The sequence below is a fragment of the Podarcis vaucheri genome (assembly GCF_965113315.1).
Source record: "Podarcis vaucheri genome assembly, chromosome: 1".
NCBI classification, from domain to species: Eukaryota; Metazoa; Chordata; class Lepidosauria; order Squamata; family Lacertidae; genus Podarcis; species Podarcis vaucheri.
The window spans coordinates 79,516,604-79,539,551 of NC_138759.1; the positions used below are offsets into that span (position 1 = coordinate 79,516,604).

At 42.1% G+C, this 22,948-nt stretch overlaps 1 protein-coding gene across 1 annotated transcript in view; it reads left to right on the forward strand.

The window, feature by feature from the left end:
* SLC25A22 (solute carrier family 25 member 22) overlaps positions 1-22,948 on the forward strand; it is a 67,133-nt gene that overhangs the window by 12,127 nt on the left and 32,058 nt on the right. The gene's annotated exons all lie outside the window — the stretch shown is intronic.

Here is a 22,948-nt window from a genome sequence, read left to right on the forward strand (position 1 = left end):
AATGATCTGCACTCAAGAGTCTCATGTGTCTTTCATTATTCCATATCCATGCCAATTATGTTGGCAATGCCTTTCCTGAATATGCTGGGACCTTCTTAGAACCATCTGCATGCAAAGCAGCTGCTCTACCGCTAAGCTATAGCTTCTCTCTCCCCCCCCCCCAAGATCTGTGGCCACTGTGAGATCAATAGCAGATAATGCACTTGCGTGACCTTGAGATGGTTTGTATGGAATTTGTATATCCTGACTACGTGAAAGATAACATAATCAAGTCATAATCCCAATACTGTTGGGATCAGGGGTTATAGTGATCTCTGGAGAACTTATCTTTCATGCCAGTATTTTGAAAAGGGGAATTATTTCCTAATTCATAGTTGTTAACTGTGAGTTTGACTGAGCCAGAATTTGGACACCTCTGAAATCAGGTTGTTGATGGTATGAAGGTAGAATAGCTGAAGGCATGAAATTAAGAGGAATGTAAGATTTTGGGTAGAGCTGAGGAATAACCCCTCAACTTAAACCTCCCAACTTAATGTTTGGTCGGACTTTTAAGTTTGGTAAGCAAACCAGTCCACTTCTGAAGCCCCTAACCACTTCCATGGATCCTGTTTGGATTGTAGGGGTGTTCACATGTTATATTCAACAAGCGTACAATACGTGTACACAATAGTTGAGCTGTATACTCACACAGTTATTGTAATGTTCAATGAATGTAGAATGTGTGTACTCAACAATTGAGCTGAACAAATCAACCAGTGTATACTCTTTCCAAGAAAAATGTCTACAGGTGTGAATATAACCTGTCCCTGGGTTCAGTGTAATGTGTGAATGTGTTCTATTTGAATGTATTCAATGTCATGTTGGGGGGATGGGGCTCACAGGTGCGAGCTATGTTTGCCAGGTCACAATGTCTGCTATATTTGCATTAGACTTGGAACTCTGATGGCTAAAAAGCAGTTTCTGCCCATGCTGTTTGGATCATCTTTTAAAACCAGCAGAAAGACTGTTAAGAAAGACAAGGTCTTCTTTGTAGCATCCATTTAAACCAAATTAGCCATGGTGTGAACACTCTGCTTTTCCTGGCTCGCTATTTGAGACTATATGTGGCTGATTCCACTTTGAAATGGGGTCAGCCAAAGACTCTTGGGAAAGCAAGATTTTAAAATATTTGTATGCTGCCCCTCACCTCACTCTATTTTAGGAGAGTTTGCTACAAAAATAGAAATATAATGACAAGACCAGAACTAAAATAGCAGATAAGACGCTAAAAGTGGAAACACGATTTTAAATTATTGGAATGTGTTCTTCATGAGATGTCTGAGGGATAGATGTGTTGGCACCATCAGCCCTCATTAGGGAGGCTATTCTATAACAGGGGCATCACTGCCAAAAAACAACAGCAACAACCCTCTCTCTCCCACTTTGACCCCCATCTCACCTCTGTTGTGGGATCCTGCTAGCAATAAGATCTGGGCTAATTCGTGTAAAAGAAATATTACATTAAATAATAATTAAATTGTATATTATTTTGCTTAAATATTTATTTGCTATTTTCATAAGTTCATTTTTAGTGCTTTTAAATGCTGTGCACATTCTGTTTTTAAATTCATGTTGCTTCTTCATGTATATTTAGCATACTTGGCATGCTGATTTTCACTCCTTGTCCATCCATTCCATTTTGGGTCCCATTAACAGATAATACCAAGGGTGGGTTTGTTTGTTTGTTTAATAATTGGATTTTAACCCTACACCTCTAAATATCCATTGTCTGCAATCTGTTGTTGCTTAATGCAAGTTTGAGCCTGGTGGTGGTGGGGATCATGGAAGCAGGAAGTTTTAAAGAAGCAGAGAATAAAAAATAATAATTTTATCTCCCAGATATGGAGTTATATCACGATGCGGTGGGTCTGACCTGGCTAAAGGAATGGATCAAATTAGATGACTCGGATGTATTGGATTTAGAAGGAGTAGAGACGAGATTTGGATGGCATGCCTATTTAATAGATGAAAAAGTGAGAGTGCATAAAGGCTTCCTAGGGCATATAATCAGAAAATCTATATACAAAATATGGGAGAAATATAAAAGACTTTTAGAACCGAAAACTCCCTGGTGGGCATCGCCAGCAGAGATTGTCGCAGTGAAAAAATTAAATATGAAAGAAAATTGGGCTACCTATAAAACTGTATTAAAGGAAGAAAACGGGGAATTGGAATTAAAGGACTACACACAAATTAAAGCTCATATTAGTGATTGGTTTCAATATATTCAAATTAAGTATAGATTAGCAAAAGACAAAAAGTTAGGATTTGAAAAAGAAATATCAAAATTCGATAAATATTTAATACAAGAAAAATCAAAAAATATATCTAAATTGTATAATCTGATTTTAGAGTGGGAAACAAAGGATGAACTGGTTAAAGCATCAATGATTAAATGGGCGCAAGACATTGGGAAAAATATTATGTTTGAACAATGGGAAAAATTGTGGAAAGAAGATATGAAATTCACCATGTGTTATATACTGAAAGAAAATTACCTTAAAATGCAACATAGATGGTATTTAACACCTGAAAGAATAGCAAAAATGAATAAAAACTGTAGCGATATCTGCTGGCGATGCAACACGGGAAAAGGTACTATGATACATATATGGTGGAGTTGTTTAAACATCAAACAATTTTGGGAAATAATATATAATGAAATGAAAAAAATGTTTAGATACTCATTTAGGAAAACACCAGAAGGTTTTCTATTGGGAATAGTACCAGGAAGCGTAAAGGAAGAAGATAAGACCTTATATTTATACGCAACAGTAGCAGCAAGGCTATTGATTGCGAAAAACTGGAAAAGTGGTATAATACCGACAAAAACAGAGTGGCTTGCCAAATTATTGGAGTATTACAATATATCCAAAACAATGGAAGAAATTGGAAGGATTTCAAAAGAAAAGATACATAGGGACTGGAAGGTGTTTAAAAGATACTTGCAAAATCATATCGAAAAATCAGAACTCCTATTAGAATAAACAAGTTCCGTTTCAAATACTGAAATATCAAATAAGATGGAAAACAACGTGTATTAGAAAAAGAAGCATGGAATTAGGGTAAAGGTGTGTGAAAGAAAGCAATAGAAGTGGAAAGATATTGTAATTGAGTAGATTGGAAGTCAACACAAAGGTGGGGTGAAGGGTCGGTGGATGGTGATGGGGAAAGGAACTATTTGTGGGATTGAGTGTAAGTATGTTTGAATATTTTTAAAGATTGTATGAAATGTATGTTTGTATGCTTGTATATGTGTATTAATGATAAAAAATAATAATAAAATAAAATATTAAAAAAATAATAATAATTTTATGGACTTCGTTTCTGCTTTACTTCCACAAGTTGGTAAAAGTGGCAGCAGAGCACAACGAAGCCTCATCCTAGAAAAAGTAAAGAGAGTATGAAGGGGAAAGGGAGGTTTGAAGATAGTATATAAGATAGCAAGACAATGCAACCAATATGTTAAAAAGTGTTTGTCAGACACACATGGGGGACCCAAACCTGCTTTGACAGGACAGATGATATTTCCCAATTTAGGGAGCGGGCCTGGAGCAAGAGCATTAGACACCCCAGGCTTTGGGAGAAAAATTGGAAGTCTACTGCCTCATCTTGTGTAGTGCTGTTGTGCAGCGGAGCATAATATTGGGCTCATATGCCTTCAGCTGCCCCTATATATGCTCTGGTGCTGCAAACTACTGCTTCTGCTCATTTCTAGTAAAAGTAAATATTAACTATAATATGAGTCCATGGTCACTTTTCTGAAGGGGAAAGCTCAATAGCTTTGCTTCCAGTTTTACCTATCGGGAATGGAATCGTCAATATTCTCAAACCCCACTCCCTATATACATTTAGACCTCTTTTCCCAGCTGAATGAGATAAAGAAAGCCTGTTGGTACCTTTCTGCTAGCACACAAGAGGTTAATGATACAGTGGTACCTCAGGTTACATACGCTTCAGGTTACAGACTCCGCTAACCCAGAAATAGTGCTTCAGGTTAAGAACTTTGCTTCAGGATGAGAACAGAAATCGTGCTCCGGCGGCGCGGCGGCAGCAGCAGGAGACCCCATTAGCTAAAGTGGTGCTTCAGGTTAAGAACAGTTTCAGGTTATGAACAGACCTCCGGAACGAATTAAGTACTTAACCCGAGGTACCACTGTACAGTTGGAACTGCAACAGAAATCCCAGCAGCCACTCATCCATCATGGTTACTCTTTCCCCACAGTGAGAGTTAAATTCCAACATATTCAGCAGTTGCAGAATACACTGTCCCGTACTGTAAGATTCTTTAGAATATTTCTCCCATTGTAGCTCATTTCCTCTTGTACTTCTTTATGTCATTTGCCCTGTCTGAACTGGCCCTGCGCCTTTACTTCACAGCACGTTTGAATTAATGTAATTAGTAGGTGCATTATTAGATCACTTAAGCACAAAGAACTTGTGTGCATGTCTAGTAACCGTCTTAAGTAACCCCATTAACAAATGACGGGGCAACTGGCCCACACACTGAAGTAGATCAATCCCTATTACTTGAGTTGCTGACTCAAGGTTGCACAGGCAGAAAGAAACCTTGGAAGCTGTTTCAATAATGTTCTGAGTACCAGTGGAGAGGAGAAAAAGTGGGTGCATCGGTTTATTTTGTTTAAAGGATAACTTTGAGGGGATGCTGGAGCGAGGCACAAACCTTTTTGCATCACTTAAAAAATACATTTTGTTTTTGTTTTTTAAGCAGAAGAAATTGTAGAGCCCAAACAACCTTTTGGTATGTTATCCCAGAGGGAGAACCCAGAGGAATAGTCAAATGTTAAGGCTTTTTTTAAAAAAACAAAAAACAAAAACAGAAATGGCTGGAACAGATGAAATCTATTGGGGAGCCAGATGTGGCCTTCAGGTTAGGAACCCTTGCTCTAGGTTGTGAGAAAGTAAATCTAAAGGTCCCCCCCCCCAGTTGGGTTGAAAGAGCCCTTGTCAGGCTTGGAAACTGCCCCCAGCCACCCACATCCCCAGTTGACTAGAGTTGTGTTTGTCAGGAGTTACAGCCTGATGGAACTGATGGTAGCCTATCAGGATTCTCTTCTACAGAACCCTTTTCAAAAATGGGCTATGCCAGTTGGGAAAAACTTCCTCTCATTATTCGTCACAGTTACTGTTGGGATCATTAATATGGCTTTTTACCACAAGGCCTTACTGACAGTTATTTTCTCTACTATAATACCATCAGTATGTTCCCACTATAAAAGCTGCTCTCATGCAACTGACATTGAGGCTTGCTGCAGTAAAATGAAGTAAAGCACAAATGTATAGCTGCATCCCTTGTTCCCTTTCCCTTTCCCCACCCCTCTGTTGTCTTTCACATGATCTAAACTGCAGCTGCAAGTTCTTTGGGCCAGGAACATGCCTCACTGCTTGTGTCACTACATAAAGTGTCTTATCTGTCAGTGGTGCAATTACAACGGGTTGCTATGCTTCAGCTGGGATTATTTTTTTAATATGCCCCATTTTTTTAAAGTGGGGTATCTTTCCAAGATGTTTCAGGTAGAGTTGCAGATACACATCCATGCTCACAAACAGTAAAAGTACTGGTACTTTGTCAAATCCCAGTTTCTCTGGGTTGTTGCTTTCAAGGAAAAAGGGTAGGGGAGCTCTCCAAAGTGGTTTATCGTTTCAAGATATTAACTTGGAAAATATTATCTTATTACCCAAGGGAAAGGATGAACACAGATCTCATGACATCCTGCAAGTTTTTGGCAAAGGGTCAAGTTCACAAACAACCAAAGGCATCATTCTTCTTCTGTAGAAAGATTTCTGGCCTAGAGATTGTAAAACAACACTTTCCCTTCCTTTAAGTTTTTTTTTTGAGGGTAGGGGGTGGGGAGGTAATTTGAGTTACATTTCTGAGACTACATGCCTAATTGTGTGTGTGTGTGTGTGTGTGTGTGTGTGTGTGTGGTTTCTGTGGGATTCTAAATAAGTAAAGCTAGTCTGCACTGCATGCTCTGATGTAAGCCTTCAGTGAGAGTAGATCAGGGACCTAACTGGTGGAAATGCAATAACAAAGCTGAGCTTCTGCCCTTAACATTTGTTTAGTTTTGCTCATGTGACAGGAAAAAGAAGACTTCAACAAGCAGAGACTGTGATAGGTGGCCTAACCTTGTTTGTTCTTTTTTGTGATGTACTTGTTGATATGCCTGTGGGTTAAGTATGCTTGTACGTGTCTTGCATCAGTTCTCACTCTTAAGAGCATAAAATGCTAAAAGACTGAAGTGTGTACCGATTCTTTTTAAAAAGCCCGTTGATGCACTCCACAGTTCCCAAGCTGCTCTGAGGGGAGAAAAGAGGTACTGAACGGGGGAGATGGTGGTGTAGGAACGTGCAAGCATTTGTGTTTCATAGAACACTTCACCACTGGGCAGAATGGAAAGGTTGCTTATTTTCAGGCCTGTATATCCCCTAAGTGGTGGCTGCTAAACCTGAGTTCTCTTGACGCTCACATTCCATCTATGAAGAGGACTAACAGTGATGCTCTGTCTTCCTCCTTTTGCTTGCATAAACACAGGAGCAACTTGCTATGTTCACAGAGCGAAGGAAATCTTCCTGTGCTTTCACTATTAGCAATTAAACTCTAGTCCTTTAAAAACATATCACCTAGTGTTCACCTACCACCTATGGAACATTGATCCTGGAAGCAATCTTGCTTGTATCATGGTAGTTATTACCTCTGCTGCTAATTATTGCGGTTTCTTAGTTTCTTGATAGTCCAAAACATCTCTGGCAGGAGCTGCTGGCATTTGGTATGCCCGTGGTATTCTCAGAACAGAGAGATAGAGATAAGGCCCCAGGTGAACCATGTGCAGTGTTTGCAAATTTGCTGCCTAATTTGGAGTTAGGCTGTGTAACAAGGTTGCACCCTTTTTTTCCTATAGCCTTTATTTGCTGCGTTAGAGGTGTGTTTCTAGCGACTAGCTGCCGAGCGTGGATCAAGACGGGGAAAACAAAAAGGCTTAACTCTTCCCCCAAAGAAAGAAATCTTCAGCTCTGTGTATCTGTCAAAAAATGGCAGCTACTGATTAATTGGTATTTGCCCCTATCAGATAAATTGCAAATTACTTGTTTCCATAACCCTATACCTTCTATAAGGAAAGAAAAGGTAGCTGTGCAGATATGAATACGGCATTTCTAGGTTTCTACACGCCATGCCAAAAAGCAATGAAAGATCCTTTCTTGGCTCTGGCAAGTGGCTCTTGGCACACTGTGCCATTCTTATTGCCAGGAGGGTGTGTTAGGAAGCAGCAGCAGCAGTAGTTCAAGAGCATGAGAGAAAGAGGCTCCCATTTGGACTGTGTCGCTTAAGGTTTGATTTATTTCAAGCATTTATGGTCCTGCCTTGAATGGCAGCACCCAAAAATGTGCATTGGGTGCCTGCCGCAAAACATGCTGGCTACAGCTTGCTTTGTGTAACATTGGAGGCCATCAAGTTATTCTCTCGCTCTAAATGAAGAGCTAATGGGTTGGTGGAGAATATTTAATACATTTAGTTTGCTTCCAAAGGTGGTGTAGGAGTGGGAAACCCATGACCCTCCAGCTGTTATTGAGACTCTCAACTGCCCATCAGCCGCGGATCCCACAGCCAACAGTCATGGGAGTTGTAGTCTAGCAACATGTCCCCCAAAGGACATAAGTGTGTAGTACCTGGCACTTGGCCCATTGTAATGCATTTCCTTGCGTCTTCTTGAAATTAACTGACACATGGTAGAAAGAGAGAGAGAGAGAGATGATGATGATGATGCTTTTGGTGGTTTCTTGCCTGCCTGCTGCCTGATTAAAAGGGATATGAGTCATTGAAAACTGTATAGGTAAGTGCTGGCTTTAGTAATAGCTGATACTGGCCTTTTCTCCCCTCTGGGCTTTTAGTGGAATTGCTGCATACCTGTCCAAATAACAATACAAGAGGCAACAAAACACCTCAAGAGACAGGGGAGGGCGGGCGATGAAGAAGAAAATGAAACAAAAGTCCTGAAAATGAGAGAAGCTCTGTGCTACCGGACCAGCTTTACTGTCTACCAGGCATGTCCAAAGTCCGTTTCGGGGGTCTAATCTGGTCTGCTGGTCAGTTTAATCAGGCTCCTGTGGCAGTTTATTTCCTGGGGTAAAATCCCAAAAAACCCCTCAAGAACTTCAATCCTTTAAAAAAGCTCAACAACCACAATGAAGGTCAACAACTTTGGTCGGCCCTCACGGCCCTTCACTTTATCAAATCTGGCCCTCTTTGAAAAAAAATTGGACACCCCTGTCAGTATACTTGGGCCCAATGACAGACACATGAGTCAGTTAGCCTTCCAGATACTAAACCTACGATTTCCATACTGGCGAAAACCCAAAGCTTAGCAGGAGCTGATACGGGGACTTTTGAGGATATCCTTCAATCCCTTTTGTTTTCAGCAAGCATCTCCTACTGTCTTGGTGACAGCTTTCTCCGGGCAGCTGGGATTTCACCTTAGAGGTGGTGTAACGTCTCTCCTTCTCTCTCCTCTGCATTCCCAAATACACATTTACATGATGCAAACTAAGACTAGAGGCAACGTTCTGCTTTGTTTAAACTTGTGCTTCGTTTCTGAAGCACCCCCCGCCCCAGGGGAGACTCAGATGAGCACATGCAGTCCCCAAGAAACAGTTATCTCCTAAGGCTGCTGGAAACTGTTTGCTGGTGAGGCAATCCAGGGCTCCCTGCCAGAAAGAAGGATTTTTCTCCTAGGCAGTGCTCCTGAAGCACACTCTCTTTCTTTCAGATGAAGCAGCCAATTTTGGGCAGGAACTGTATTTTGTTACTAATGGGGAATGAATGGGACCTTTCATGCCTATGGGATGCTGCCATGGCTGCACCATATTCCCACAAAGTGATGAACTGGAACATGTTGATCCTCTTCCTTCCACCCTTCCCAAACTCTTTGAGGTTTCTTTTAATGATCTTTCAATGCTGTTTGAATGTATTAAACACCAGTTACGCTGTCTCTGCTCACAAGGCCCCCAGTGCTCAGAAAAGGCTGCGCTTTGTCTATTTAAAAAAAACCCCAATATGCACATTTCTGTCCAAGTGCTTTGCCTTGGTCCTTGATGATGAATACAATGCCTTTAAAAGCAGTGCTGGCCCAAGAAAGACATTTTGCTGCCTGAAGTGGAGTCCAAATGTGACCCCTCCTGTTAGGAGCAATACAGTAATTCTTTTTAAAAAGAGAGTTACTGTTGCACCATTCAGGTGCCCCCTCCCTCTCTCGTGGTACTACCTAAAGTAGGCCGCTTTCCTTTGCTGAATGGTGGTGGTGGGGGTTTGCAGGAAATGAGAGGATGTGGCTCCTACATCTTTTAATAACTGTGTACTAGAGGTGCAGCTTGTAATCCAAGCAACACAGCACTTCCCCATAGCTGCGTCTTCTACGGCTGGCCATGCAGACTGAAGGGAAAGACCGGCACTGTTTAAAAGGGAAAGGCTGGTAGAATATCTGTGTGGCCTGCAGAAGCTCTCAGGTTCAATGCCCAGCAACTCCATTTAGGGACTAAACCAGATGGAAAGCTATAGTCAAGCGGCCAATGCAATTGATGGAGTTCTTGAGACATCCCACTGATCCTTCCATACAGTGTCCTTTATTGTGTATTGAAAGTGAAAAACATAGTGTGATTAGCTCTCCCTCCCTCCCCTCCTCTTTCAAACAGCGAAAAATTATTTATATTTGTAACCAGCTTTATGCTCTCCCTCTTGCTGAGAAAATTGACTATTTTCCAACGCTGCTCAGTTGGAAGAGGGCTGTGCGAGTCAGAAATTTGCAGAGTGACATAGCTTTTAAACTCAGCCTCTTTCATCCATCTAGAGCTACAGTTACTTGGAACATTTTTTAAACAATGTAGCTTTTACTGGGCTCTGCTGTTTGAGACTGCATGTTTGAATGTTCCTTTCTAGTACCAAAAAAATAAATATATATATTCCTGCCCATACTAAACTAGTTTGTTAGAAAGATGGCTGGTCTGGCAAACTTTAATAATAATAATAATAATAAATAAAAAATACAAGAAAGCATTTGATCGTGGGCTCCCCCATCTGCTGTCAGAAATGGTTGCAATCCAGCAAAAGCTGCACTATGTTAATGTTTGTGTGTGTGCTTCAGTTTACAGTCTCTGCAGCTCGGACGATATTCCAAGCTGAATGTCTCTTTTCCCCAGTAGGCACAAACAATGGTTCAGGAAGTAGTATACATGATATATTTCCTTTCACCCATGAGAGTGAATATTATTTACCAAGTTGTTCCTCTGTCTACAGTATGAACTTCTGGCCTAATTTCATCTATTCTCTGTGTGCATTCTGATGTACTTAGAGAGCTCCTGTTACCCACAAGGAAGCTCTGTGCGCACATGGCAACACCTGTGGGTCTCTGAGCAGAGAGGCTATTGCTGCATAGCTGCTACCTGTTGCTTGGAGACTGCCTGCCTCGAAAACGGGCTCTTGTGTGTTTCCCATTCGTTGCCTGAATTCTGGCAGCTCTTCCATCTGCTCCCTTGAACACGGAGGGATTTGTGGAAGGGGAAGCAAAATTCTACATATTACTAGTAATTTAAGTCTTCTGGCCACTTCACTTTATGGTGCCCCCCCCCCCCGTCTCATTTGCTCTGGAGAAGACCAGCGACACACTCCCTGATGTAACTGGGAGCAGCTTCAGTGGATGCTCTCCCCGCCCCTTCCAGGTATTGGCGACAATGAATTAAATAGATTGCTGGCATTTATTTCATGTTAAAGTGTACCTTTGCCCCAATACCATGACAGGGTTTTGCAGTGCAAACTACATGTATTGTGCTGAGTTTTTCACCTGTCTGAGCACTCTGCCCTCGTGGTTACAGATTCCTCTTACAAACATTAACCAAGAGCGAGCAGCAGAAGTCATCTTTGTATATTAGTGGGTTGTTGTTGTTTTTAAATAAAAACGACCTCCCATTGTCCTTGCGTTGTGTCCTTAGAGGACCAAAACAGAAGGCGTCCATTTTCTTTTAGTTGTGTAAACCTATGCAAATTGAACTAAAAAGAATGTGTCATCCCAGATAGACAACATGGAGCAAACAGAGGCCATGTTACAGCTTTAACAAATAATAAGAGCTAGAGATATATTGAATTAGTTGCTGCTAGTATGTCGGGGAGAAGGAAGCGAAACCAGCCACTGTTTGCACAGAAGTTGCAACATTCTGTATGTGGGACTATCCATGACCTGCCTGCGGTCAACAGCAGTATGATCTTTAGCTCCTAAGGTGTTTTACCTGTTTATACTTCATTACTGCTGCTGCTGCTGCTGCTACTACTACTACTAATTTCATATGGATATATGGTTCCCAAGGTGAAGGAGGTTGAAACATGCGAAGAGATGGCAAAATTTAGAAGGTTATTTGCAGGAAAAAATGGTAGGGCTGTGTTTTTTGTGTGTGTTGGCAACATGCAAACCATTACATTTCAATCCCTTCTCCTACTTAAGAAATACTGTCTAAGTTTAAGGTTAATAATCAGATTATATAAGCAAATGTCAAGATTAAAAAAGACCCTGCATACTGAGACTAAAAATAAAAGGGGGAAAACCAGGGTGCCGGAGAGCGCTTTCATTGTTATAGATCCGGTGTGCCTATTTTTAGACGTTCAAAGTTTCGTGGCTGCAGGAAGATATCAAAATATTTTGATATTTCTTTTTAAAAATGGGATTAGGATGTGTTCGTTCATTTTCTATGTCAGCCTTCACATCTTGACGTGTGCTTCACACGCATGAGGGAGTAGGCAGCTGTGCCTGTCAACAGGGGGCTACACACTGAGGTGCCATTTCAGGTTCCAGGGAAGGAGGAGATTTGATTCTCATCAAGGTTCGAAGGCATTTTTTTGGATGCTTTCTAACCCTTCATGGCCACCTGAAGCCTTTCCCCCACCTGAGATCCTGCATTACTCAGCCATTTAAAGCCTGTAGGCCCTTAATTTGCCAGCCTGCCGTCTCCTTAGAATGTAGGTGGCCAAAGAAGGGGGGGGGGGGGCTGTGTCATTACTGAAGGCCCAAATTATAAGACTTTAAACTAATACTAGATACATGCCATCTAGAGGGGCAAACTGCCTATCCCTCTGCATTTCAGACTACAAGTAATACAAGCACATGAAATACAGTGCTTTAAAAATGTTTCTGTTGTTACATATTATTTTGTGAGTCGCCCTCCACACATATGTCCCATTGCAATTTGCCGACATGTCCTTAAAAACAGCTAAAATAATTTTTAAACAGCACAAGAGCTACAGAGGTTTAAAAACAACATGGAATGAACCTCCAAGCAGAGGCCTGGGAAAAGCTTGTTGAAAACATCCAAAAGTGGGCCTTTGAACCTTGCTGTGCATTGAATTGTGCCCTCCTAAATCCACCTCCCCAAATCTGAAATGTCACAACCCCCTATCTACCTCAGAGTGTAGTTTAGTCTCTTAATCTGCCACACCAGGGATTAGGCTCCTGTGCAGCACTGGAGAGGCAGACAGGAATATAGGCCAGACTCACCTGTTGCTAGGCTCCATATCTTCCTCCTCCTGACTAGGGATGCCACAAATGTCTGCATTTACCGATGTTGGCTAATTAAAGCCACATTCACTATTCTGGTGCCCTAGATGTTTTGGACTACAACTCTCTCCGCATGTTGGCTGGGGCTGATGGGAATTGTAGTCCAAAACGTTTGGAAGGTTCAGGTTTGTGAAGGCTCTTCTAGGCACTACCCTGCCTCCTTTCTCTAAATTATTTCTAAAAATGAATTGGGTAAATGCAAACTGATCGTTCCTGACTACGGAACGTAGTCTGGTCTTGTAATGGTCATGCTGATGGATATCGAGAACAAACCTGTTGTTTAGAGTCTCTGTCTCTTAGCTTTGTCCCCTTGGACTATTTAATAGCAACAATCCACCCTTCATTCTGAGGTCCCAGGGTGGATTACAGTGGTACCTCAGGTTATAGACGCTTCAGGTTACAGGCTCTACTAACCCAGAAATAGTACCTTGGTTATGAACTTTGCTTCAGGATGAGAACAGAAATCGTGGCATAGCAGCAGCAGGACGCCCCATTAGCTAAAGTGAAACCTCAGGTTAAGAACGGACCTCCAGAACGAATTAAGTTCTTAACCCAAGGTACCACTGTACAATAATTTAAACTGCAGCATTTACAAAAATAGCTTAAAAGAGCTTAATTATTGCAAAAATAGGATGGGTCCTCAAAATATACACCTCAAGGCTACGGTAAAGATTAGGTACACCAGTTTGCTTTCTGCAGTCCTTTATTTCCTCAAATAGCCAGGGTTTTCAGTATTTTCTGAATGTGGTTGTTTTTCTTGTCTCTTGAAACACCAGCAGAGCCCTGATTTCTTTAAAAGACAAGATTTAAGGAAAGTAGTCATCTTAAATATTTTATTTGTTCTAGTGCCCAAAAGGAAACCTTTTGATGATAGTTGGGTAGACGGACTGGTGATTTGGAACTGAAAAATGTCTGAGCAGAGAGCCATTCATTTTATGAGACTTGTTCTGCTCTGTTGTTTAACAGGACTGCAAACAAAATATTTTAGAAACCCCCACGTGTGCAAGAGAAGGCATGCAGCCAATGAAGATACTGGTTGCTAGGCAGTCTGAGAAACAGATTCATATGGTTAGTTGTTTTGAGGAGATTTGGCAATGCTTATACAAAGAACAAACAGCAGCAGGACTAGGATTTTTGAGAGTATTGTTTCATTTCCCATTCATGGGTTCCAATGAGGGTAAGAAGTCCTATGGACAGGGTTCAACTTAATTGCATGTGTGGAATGGGGTCTACTCACACAGTGGGACTTTCCTCCCTCCCCCCCCCAAATCTGCTCTGAAGGGTTGGGAGAGGGAAACCCAGAACAGGGTTAGGGGGCACACGGCGGGAGGTGAGAGGGGGAAAGTTTCATGGCATGAGCAGACCCAGTTCCCCATGCACATTCCCCCCTTGACAATTGGTTGAATTCCACGCTCTATAGACAGCATGCCCAGGATGAGGGGAACCCTGAACACATTATAGTTCATAGATTGCGGGTGGGGAAGCTGTGGCTCTCCAGATGTTTTTGGACTCACAACTTCTGCCCATCCAAATCAGCATGGCCAGTGGTCTGGGATGATGGAAGTTATAGTCTCAACACCATTGAGAAGACCATAGGCTCACCTCTGCATTAGGAAGAACTTCCTGAACATATGAGCTGTTTGAAAGTGGGCAGACTGCCTTGGATGGTGGTGGATTCTTTTAGCCTCCGCTTAAAAACCTGTTACAGGTAGGTAGCCGTGTTGGTCTGCCGTAGTCGAAACAAAATAAAAAAATTCCTTCCAGTAGCACCTTAGAGACCAACTAAGTTTGTTATTGGTATGAGCTTTTGTGTGCATTCACACTTCTTCAGATAACATGCACACGAAAGTTCATACCAAGAACAAACTTAGTTGGTCTCCAAGGTGCTACTGGAAGGATTTTTTTTATTTAAAACCTGTGTCAGTGGTGCAATAGCAGTGGGTTCCTGCATCCACAGGCTGTTGGATTAAAATGAACTCTGAGACTGTTGGGTGAAGCTTCCAAGTAATGGCATTTTATATCTCTTCCATTGAGAAGTGCAGTCTTTGTGGAATTCTAATGAATAATTTGAATCACATGTACATGCAATTCATTTAACATCACTCTTGGTTACTTAAAACTTGAAAACTCATTTCTGAGTAGATGAACAGACTCCTTTGATGAGTATCATGTTTGATGTGATTTTACATAAATATGGAAGTTCCGCCCTTGGTGTTTGATCTGTGGTGGCCAATTTATACATTACATTGCACTCACCATATGATGACAACTACTTCTGTCAATTGGCCTAAAGCCAATACCTTATCTTCTCCCCCTCTCCCGTATATTGGAGGGTCTGAAAACATTCATGCTTCAAGAACCCTTCCTGCCTGTGTCCAGGGCTTCATTGATCCAATGCACTGCACAAATGTTTATGTGATTGTGTGTGCATTTGCCTGCAAAACCCCCAAATTGTTTCTTGTTATTGCAATCCTAACAAAAATTATGGAAAATGTGGAGGTATTGTCTGTTGAGAAGTTTGACAGCTTTAATACTCTGCATAGAACCCTGGATCTGACTTTCTGTGCCCTTTCTCACCTCTGTCATTGGCAAATTATGCACAATTATGAGCGCATAGTTAGCCTGTTCACTTGGTTTATAAAGGTGTATGGCAGGGGTGCAATATTCAGATGAGTTGGTGGGCCACCCACCTAGCAGGTGCCCAGGGAGAACTTTTAAAATGACATCTCACATCCAGTTATGCTGTGCTGTCCTCCTGCATCTTGCCTTCACCTGCATCACAGTTCTCCTTCCCCAGCCCAAAATTCTTTCTTTAACTGCAAGTACAAGCAAACTGCAAACTTTACACCTCTGTGCTCCAGTGCATTCATCTTCACACTCCTTGACACCTGTGCTGCTATTTAAAGGGAAGTGTGGAAGAGGCTAATGCTGAGTCAGTCACTTTGGCCCTTCTAAGGTCATTTGCTCCACTGCTTCCTTGCCCTGAAGGTGATTCAATAATTTGTGTGGTCAGTGAAGGCGTGCGATGGACCATACTGGAGATAAGACTCCCAGGCCATTTGATTGATTGGCAGCTCTGAACTAGGAAGACACTGCTGGATCTTTAGGTAAGGTGTTCTTTACTCTTGTCAGAATGTTTCAACAGCATGCAGGGTGGGAGGGCTGTAACTCAGCATCCCTAGTGATCTTTTGGACTGGTGTCTCCCATTTGCAGGCACTGTGCTCCTTTTGAAGCAGCTACTTGAAAGATGCACTCCTAGCATCAACCAGCTGATTGGTTCTGACAGCACAAGTTCAAAGAGGCTCAATCTCTGCACCAGTCAGCTGATGTCACGTGATCTCAAAATGATGCCTCACATGCTAGGGGAAGTAGGAAGACAACATGCAGGCCAGAGTGTCTAGTGTTCAACATTGCAAACAAACAAACAAACAAACAAACAAAACAAAAAAAAAACCATTTGTACAATGCTCTAGAGAGAGAGATGTGCCCCAGAGTCTCAATGTATCTGCTTGACCATAGTGGAAGTGGGGCAAACTTGGCAGCTACTGAGACCTGGATAGACCTTTTGTAGGTTTTGGCAAAACATCTCACCATTGTAAATCCTGGGCACAGCACTGAAGCTGCCTTGACCTGGCACATTTATCACAGAAGAATTAGGCTTTCAATTAATAATGTTCCATGCAAGTCATTGCATATTGCTGGTCACGATCTTTTTGCAGTGTATGTTGCTTATTGGGCTTGTCTTTTTTCCTCTTCATTTCCAGATTGTGTTTCTGTACTTGAAGGGGGCAGTGGGGGCGGAGGCTGTGCACTTTTTCTTTCCCTGATTTATATATCATAGACTGGTCTGGCACAGGCAGTAGATTAGTAACTAGCTTTTCATATTGATAGCTGCAATCCAGACTCTGCTTCTTGGTGTTTGAGGTGCAGCACTGTTCCATCTGAATATTTGGTTCTGTTTGGTTCCTTTCCCCTTCAATAAGTGTCTGCAAGAGGGGTGACAGTAGAGAGGCTTGACTTGGATTTAGATCTGTTTCCTATTGGGGTCTGCTTCTCTGTGTATATTTGTTGCTGCATTTCATGATTGGTGGTGGTGGTAGGTAAGTAAATCTAAATTCCCTAGGTGGCAGTTGCGTTCTAGATGTGGGAAGACTACTTTCCTCCATTTGGCATGATTTTGTATGAAATGTCTTCCCAAGAACGGCACAGCAAGGGGTTGCATTCAGCCTCTGATGCCAAGAGAAGCTAATTCTTCAGTTGGCTGAGAGAGTGAATTTTACTTCAAAGTAAGCTGTCCATCAGATCATGCTGGACATCCTGTTCTGGAGTCTCTTGATAGAACAGCCAAGGGTGGTGTGTATTAGAGCACTCCAGCAGAGAGATGGGATCTGTGTCTGGGGTTCTGCAGCTTCATTGTAGATCTGTAAGTTACCAACATGGTAGTTAGGGGCCAGAATGCAGAGGGGAGACCTTGGACAATGAGTTGTTATGTTGCTTTTGTTGGTTTCTTTTTCTTTTGAGCCTCGCTATTAGGACACAGAGCATTTCCAAATGCATTGTGTAACAAAGTGGACTGTGCTTCTTTTGATAAAGTACTTCCGTTCTGTAATAAAGTGGGGGCAAAAGTTAATTGCTGCCTTTTCAGCATGGCAATAAGGTTCCTGGTGCATTCGCCCTGATATGTGGACTCTGGAGTGTTTGAAGAAAGAGAAATTCAATTTTGGTACACGTAAAACTGAGAGGTAGGAAAAGGGTGAGAAAGAGAGTGCAGGCAAGAATGTGAGAGTGTGTGATTGAAGCTGTGGATTCTTGAGTCACTGAACTGTATTTCCTTTTGGACAGCCATTAGGGAACAGCCAAGGGCATGAAGGGATCCTGCTAGAATATTGTTGCGGCAGCTGTATGCAGGTATGGTGGTGTCTCTCTGGCTCAAGAGAAAGCACTGAAACAAGGCCAAATCTGTACTGTGCCCCAGAAGATATCTGCAGTTGTGTTTACTGAACACAATGACCACCTGTGTGTTCTTTAGTGGTTAAAGCGTAATTCACCTGAATGGCTGTTGGAATTAATGGAAAGAACGAGTTTGAACTTGTTATTGTTGTTTAGTCATGTCCGACTCTTCATGACCCCATGGACCAGAGTATGCCAGGCACTCCTGTCTTCCACTGCCTCCCGCAGCTTGGTCAAACTCATGCTGGTAGCTTTAAGAACACTGTCCAACCATCTTGTCCTCTGTCATCCCCTTCTCCTTGTGCCCTCAATCTTTCCCAACATCAGGGTCTTTTCCAGGGAGTCTTCTCTTCTCATGAGGTGGCCAAAGTATTGGAGCCTCAGCTTCAGGATCTGTCCTTCCAGTGAACACTCAGGGCTGATTTCCTTCAGAATGGAGAGGTCTGATATTCTTGCAGTCCATGGGATTCTCAAGAGTCTCTTCCAGCACCATAATTCAAAAGCATCAATTCTTCGGTGATCAGCCTTCTTTATGGTCCAACTCTCACTTCCATACATCACTACTGGGAAAACCAAAGCTTTAACTATACGGACCTTTGTCAGCAAGGTGATGTCTCTGCTTTTTAAGATGCTGTCTAGGTTTGTCAATACTTTTCTCCCAAGAAGCAGGCGTCTTTTAATTTCGTGACTGCTGTCACCATCTGCAGTGATCATGGAACTTGTAGGCTTTATATTTACAAGAGATTTTTACCACTGCAATGTTGCAGTGGCACAAAATGCAAAGGCATCCATTTGTTGTGATGAAAGAATGTATTTGCTGTGGGGGGGATTTTGTACTGCTGGAGCTTCAACAATGATTGGAAAATTTAGTGGGGTCATGGCCCATAAATAGAACGCTTCTAGGTAAATATAGCTCTGATCATGGATGGAGAGGCCTTTGCTGGGATATTACCAGCCTCTCAGAAATGAAGGGTTTGTGCTTAAAACTCAGGTAGGGAGCTTACTGGCTCAGAGAGGACTATTTTGTCTCAGCTGTGTACTTATCCACACTTAACCTTTCACCAACGTTTTCCAGGCATGGTCTGTGCTTTAAAACTCTGTGTCTGAGTGCTCTTTCGTTCTTTCTTTTGCTCCAGAGGTTTCCCCGTGGAACCCTACTCCTTACTGCTGAATCAGAGCAAACAGCAATCCATAGAAAATTCAAATTGCGGTTTGTTGTGTTTCAGCTTTAAAGAGTGAGTTTTCATGGGAAAAGCTCTGGAATGGAAATGAGAGAGAGAGAGAGCACTCAGATATGGAGCTTTAAAGCATGGAGCTGTGCCTGGAAAGTCGGGGGCTAAAGTAGGGGTCAGCAACCTAAGGCCCATGGACCGGAAGCAGCCCACGGAGGTTGTTTGACCCGCCACCAAGCCACCCGCTTGCCCACTGCACTAAACTGACACTGAGCAGTGCGGGGACTCGTTTCTGTGGCTCCGAAAATCATGTGTGCGCAGACTCTGAAAATTGCGGGTGCGCACGATCCAGCCCACAGAGGGATCTCTGTGGGACTGATCCGGCCCAGGCAAGATAAACCTTGCTGACCTCTCGACTAAAGGTAAGTGTGGACAAGCCCACTGTTGCAGGGAGCAGTTCAGCAGGTGGGACTTGTTCTGTCACAGAGCTGCAGTGATAGGCTAAGCAACTGAATGTTTACTGAATGTATACACGCTGGTGCATTTTCAAGAACACAATCCTAAAATCAGTATATAGGATTTGAAAATTGGTAGGATTGGAAACTGACTTTTTGGGGGGTGGAGAGGGGACAATTCTGTTGAAGTTAATTTGCATAAGTTGTTTGGGTTTTTTTTAATGCTTGAGTCTTACCTATCCCTAGAAATAGGGAAGTGAATCTTGGAATAATCTACAAGTCCTCTGATACAATTTCCCTTGTGTTTAGTATCAGCCAGAACCCTGCTGGGGGTGGGAGTAACTGGAAATGTAGAAAACATGGCTGTTTGGCTTTCTCTGATCCTACAGTAAGAGAATAGCACATGAAAGATAAGAAATCCAGTGATCTATTCAACAGATGTTGCCCACACATTTAAATTACAAGATCTTTCTCATACCCCCCCTCCAAAAAGCTGGTATAATTAATTTGTGTACATTGTGTTTTAAAAGAACAGGTTTGACAGGCCTCTTACCCCACGGGGCTTGCAAACAATAGACAAAAAGGAAACCATAGAGGAAGGAGCGGTAAATTGAGTGAGGTATAATAATAATAATAATAATAATAATAATAATAATAATAATTTGAAAACCTAAAACAACATCCACATGCCCATGTGGATTCTGATCAACTTTAGCATCTAAACTCTAGTCAAAGGTTCATCCCTGGGTGGGTCGCAACAATGAAAACAACATTGGAAACTGTTTCAAACAACTTGCTACTCTTTTTAAACTAATAAAAAATGGGATAAACATAAAATTGATCATTAGTTAAATGAATAATATAGCAGTTTGTTCACCACTTTCACTGAATTGTTCACCACTTGCAGGTGAAAATTAATGTCCTATTGTATAATTAATATTTCTTAATTGGACAACTTTTTTCTTCTTCTTTTTTACTATGGAAAGTGTTAGCATTAAGCTGCTGTCAGCTGGACTCTCCCATGCCATCTCCCTTTCAATGAAACAGTTTACCTTGTAGAGTGGATGAAAGACAGTGTGTGTGTGTAATATCAGACATGTTTGTAAATGTAATGTTAAACAGAACAGATTAAAAGAATTTGGTTTCGAAACCTTGGAGTGCCTTCAGACAACTAGCAAATTTAATAAAAGATAGCCAACCTTAAGCAGTGTTGTGATAGGTCAGGCGTTTCTGTCCTGAACAGTATTTGTTTTGTTGGCTTGCCAAGGAAATCTTACTGATAACATCAGAAAAGTCTTAGAGCAGCACGGTCCACACTCATAATATTTGTTGTATATAGGATAGTTCAAGAAGTGGATTTGTCTGCTTCCTATAGTAAGTTTTTTATTCTTAAAATTGTTGCTGTGTTAGTCCCCAAGGAACAAGTACAAAATAGCTAATGATTTCTGCCCTTGGCTCAGTTTCTACTGATGCAACCATGTGTGAACTTTGGAGCTGTGCACAGTTCTTTACTTAGCAGAGTGGCATCTGTTCAACAGCAGAGAGAAGAAAGCACACAGACACCCATCACTTAGCATTGTTGTTGTGCTATTGCACTCATGTCCTGCTGGTGGGCTACCACAAGCTGCTGTGGGAACAGAATGCTGGAGTAGATTATCCTTTGGTCCTTTCCTTCAAAGAGGTAGATTTTCAGCCAAGATCTCCATGACATAATTTTTGAGGCTCCTCTTTGCTTGAAGTACCGCCTTTGATTCTTTTCTCGGCACCTGGTTAAGATAAGTCTTTTAATTATTTTTAACAACCAGTGTAACAAAGAAAGAAAAGCAGAGGGGGGAAGGCGAAAGAAAAATACATGTGCCATCAGTTCGTATTAAGATAAGCCTTACTAAATAATGCGTCATTCCAGATTCCCTCTGAATTTCCACCTTGCAGCTAACCTTGAAGATTGCTTCCAGATAGTGGGCTCTTTTTTGTGTCTGGGTGGGGGAAGTAGGTGCTTTAAAATTAGTGCTTTCTTGTTATTGAAATGATGAAAGATAGAATAAACTTTTCCTCTTTTCAGAACTTCTGGCATCTCTTAATAATATAATTACAATGATTTCTTCACCAGTAGGGCTGCCAGTGGTGGTACAGAGAGTATAAATACCCTAATATCCTAGGATCCTCCAGCAATACCCCAGAAATGCTGAACAGGGTGGTCAGTAGACCAGCAGCATCCGCAATCTGCCTCTCTGGCCCAACACCAGCTGCATACCCTCTAAGCCTGTCTCAAGGTCAAAAGATTTCCTGGCCAGGGAGATGGTACTCTTATGGACAATAGCAACACCCCTGCCTTGACCGCCCCAGTCTAGCCTGGTGCAGTACTGAAAACCCAGGTGGGCATAGCTAGGTAAGATATGGCCCACTCAGCTTTTTCGCCCAAGTCTCTGTAATGCCTGCTGGATCTGCCCATTCATCCACAATCAAGTCATTGATGAGCATGGTTTTCTTATGCTCAGATCTGGCATTCTGCAACAGCACCACTAGACTGGAGGGCTCAGTCAATATGCTATCAGTGATTTGCAGAGATATGTGAGAGTTGAAACAAATAATGCAGACCAAACACCTAAGCCTGTTTATTTTTCATTATTTAAATGAAAGCTGATCTTCTTGGTCTGTCAAAATTACATCTTCTTTTTTTGGAATATATTTGATTCTCTGCAGTTACTTGACACACTTATAAATGTAAACAAGAATCAAACCCTCTTCTGGAACTGATGTGTATAATTCCCTTACAGAATGCAAATGTATCTGTACAACTCATTCCAAAGTTGCTGATAATGAAGAGCCTCTGGTGGGGAGGATGGTAGCTGACCTGTTTGCCATGCCAACAACTGACAACTTCTCTACCTTCGGGGCATGTCAGTCATTTGAAGTGGAATGTCTCTGAGAGCAAATGAGATATGGTGAATTGCTAGACAGAAGCTGGTTCCCAGCTGATGTCAGACAAGCAAAACACTTAAGAAAGGGTGAATGCAGTTCAGCTTCAGACTTGGAAACGGCTAGTTTTTAATTCATGCTTTCCCATTTCTCCAGTGGGCTGGAATATTTACAGCATCAACTGTTATTTCTACTGGGCCATAAAAGAACATGTTTTACCTAGAGGCAATACATAAATCAGGGCTCATCCAGACTTGTCCTATGTTTAGAAAGCACGGGTCCAAGCGTTTCCCCCCTTGCTCTGCCACTTTCCCCAGGAAAGCCAGCTCTTCAGTGATAAATCAGGCAAATGTCAGTTCAGAGAAAACCCAATTGACATTTGGTCTGATTCAGTGGTTAATAATGAGTTTCCCTAGGGGGAAAGCGGCAGGGCAGGGACAAGTCTGGATGAGCCCCCACTATCAAAGGAGGCTAGTCCATTAGGGCAAATGAGACACTGCCCCACCAATCTCAATCTGCCCTCAGCCAGCCTCTGCTTGCCTGTTGTCTTAGTTAAAACCAGTTTGGGGTGGGTAGCTTTAACTGTCCTCTTCCTCCTCCTCCTCCTCCGTCTCAGTGTTGCCCTTATACTCCTTTGTAGGGAGGAAGAGGATAGGGACAAACTAGAATGAGTTGGCTCTGACTCCTGTTGTTTTTTTCCATGCCTTCCACCCTAGCAGTCCCAAAAGGGAAGCAGTCACCACTGGTTACTATTGCTGTTCTGTATCTGGGTGAAACACAGTAATGCTGTGAATGGGG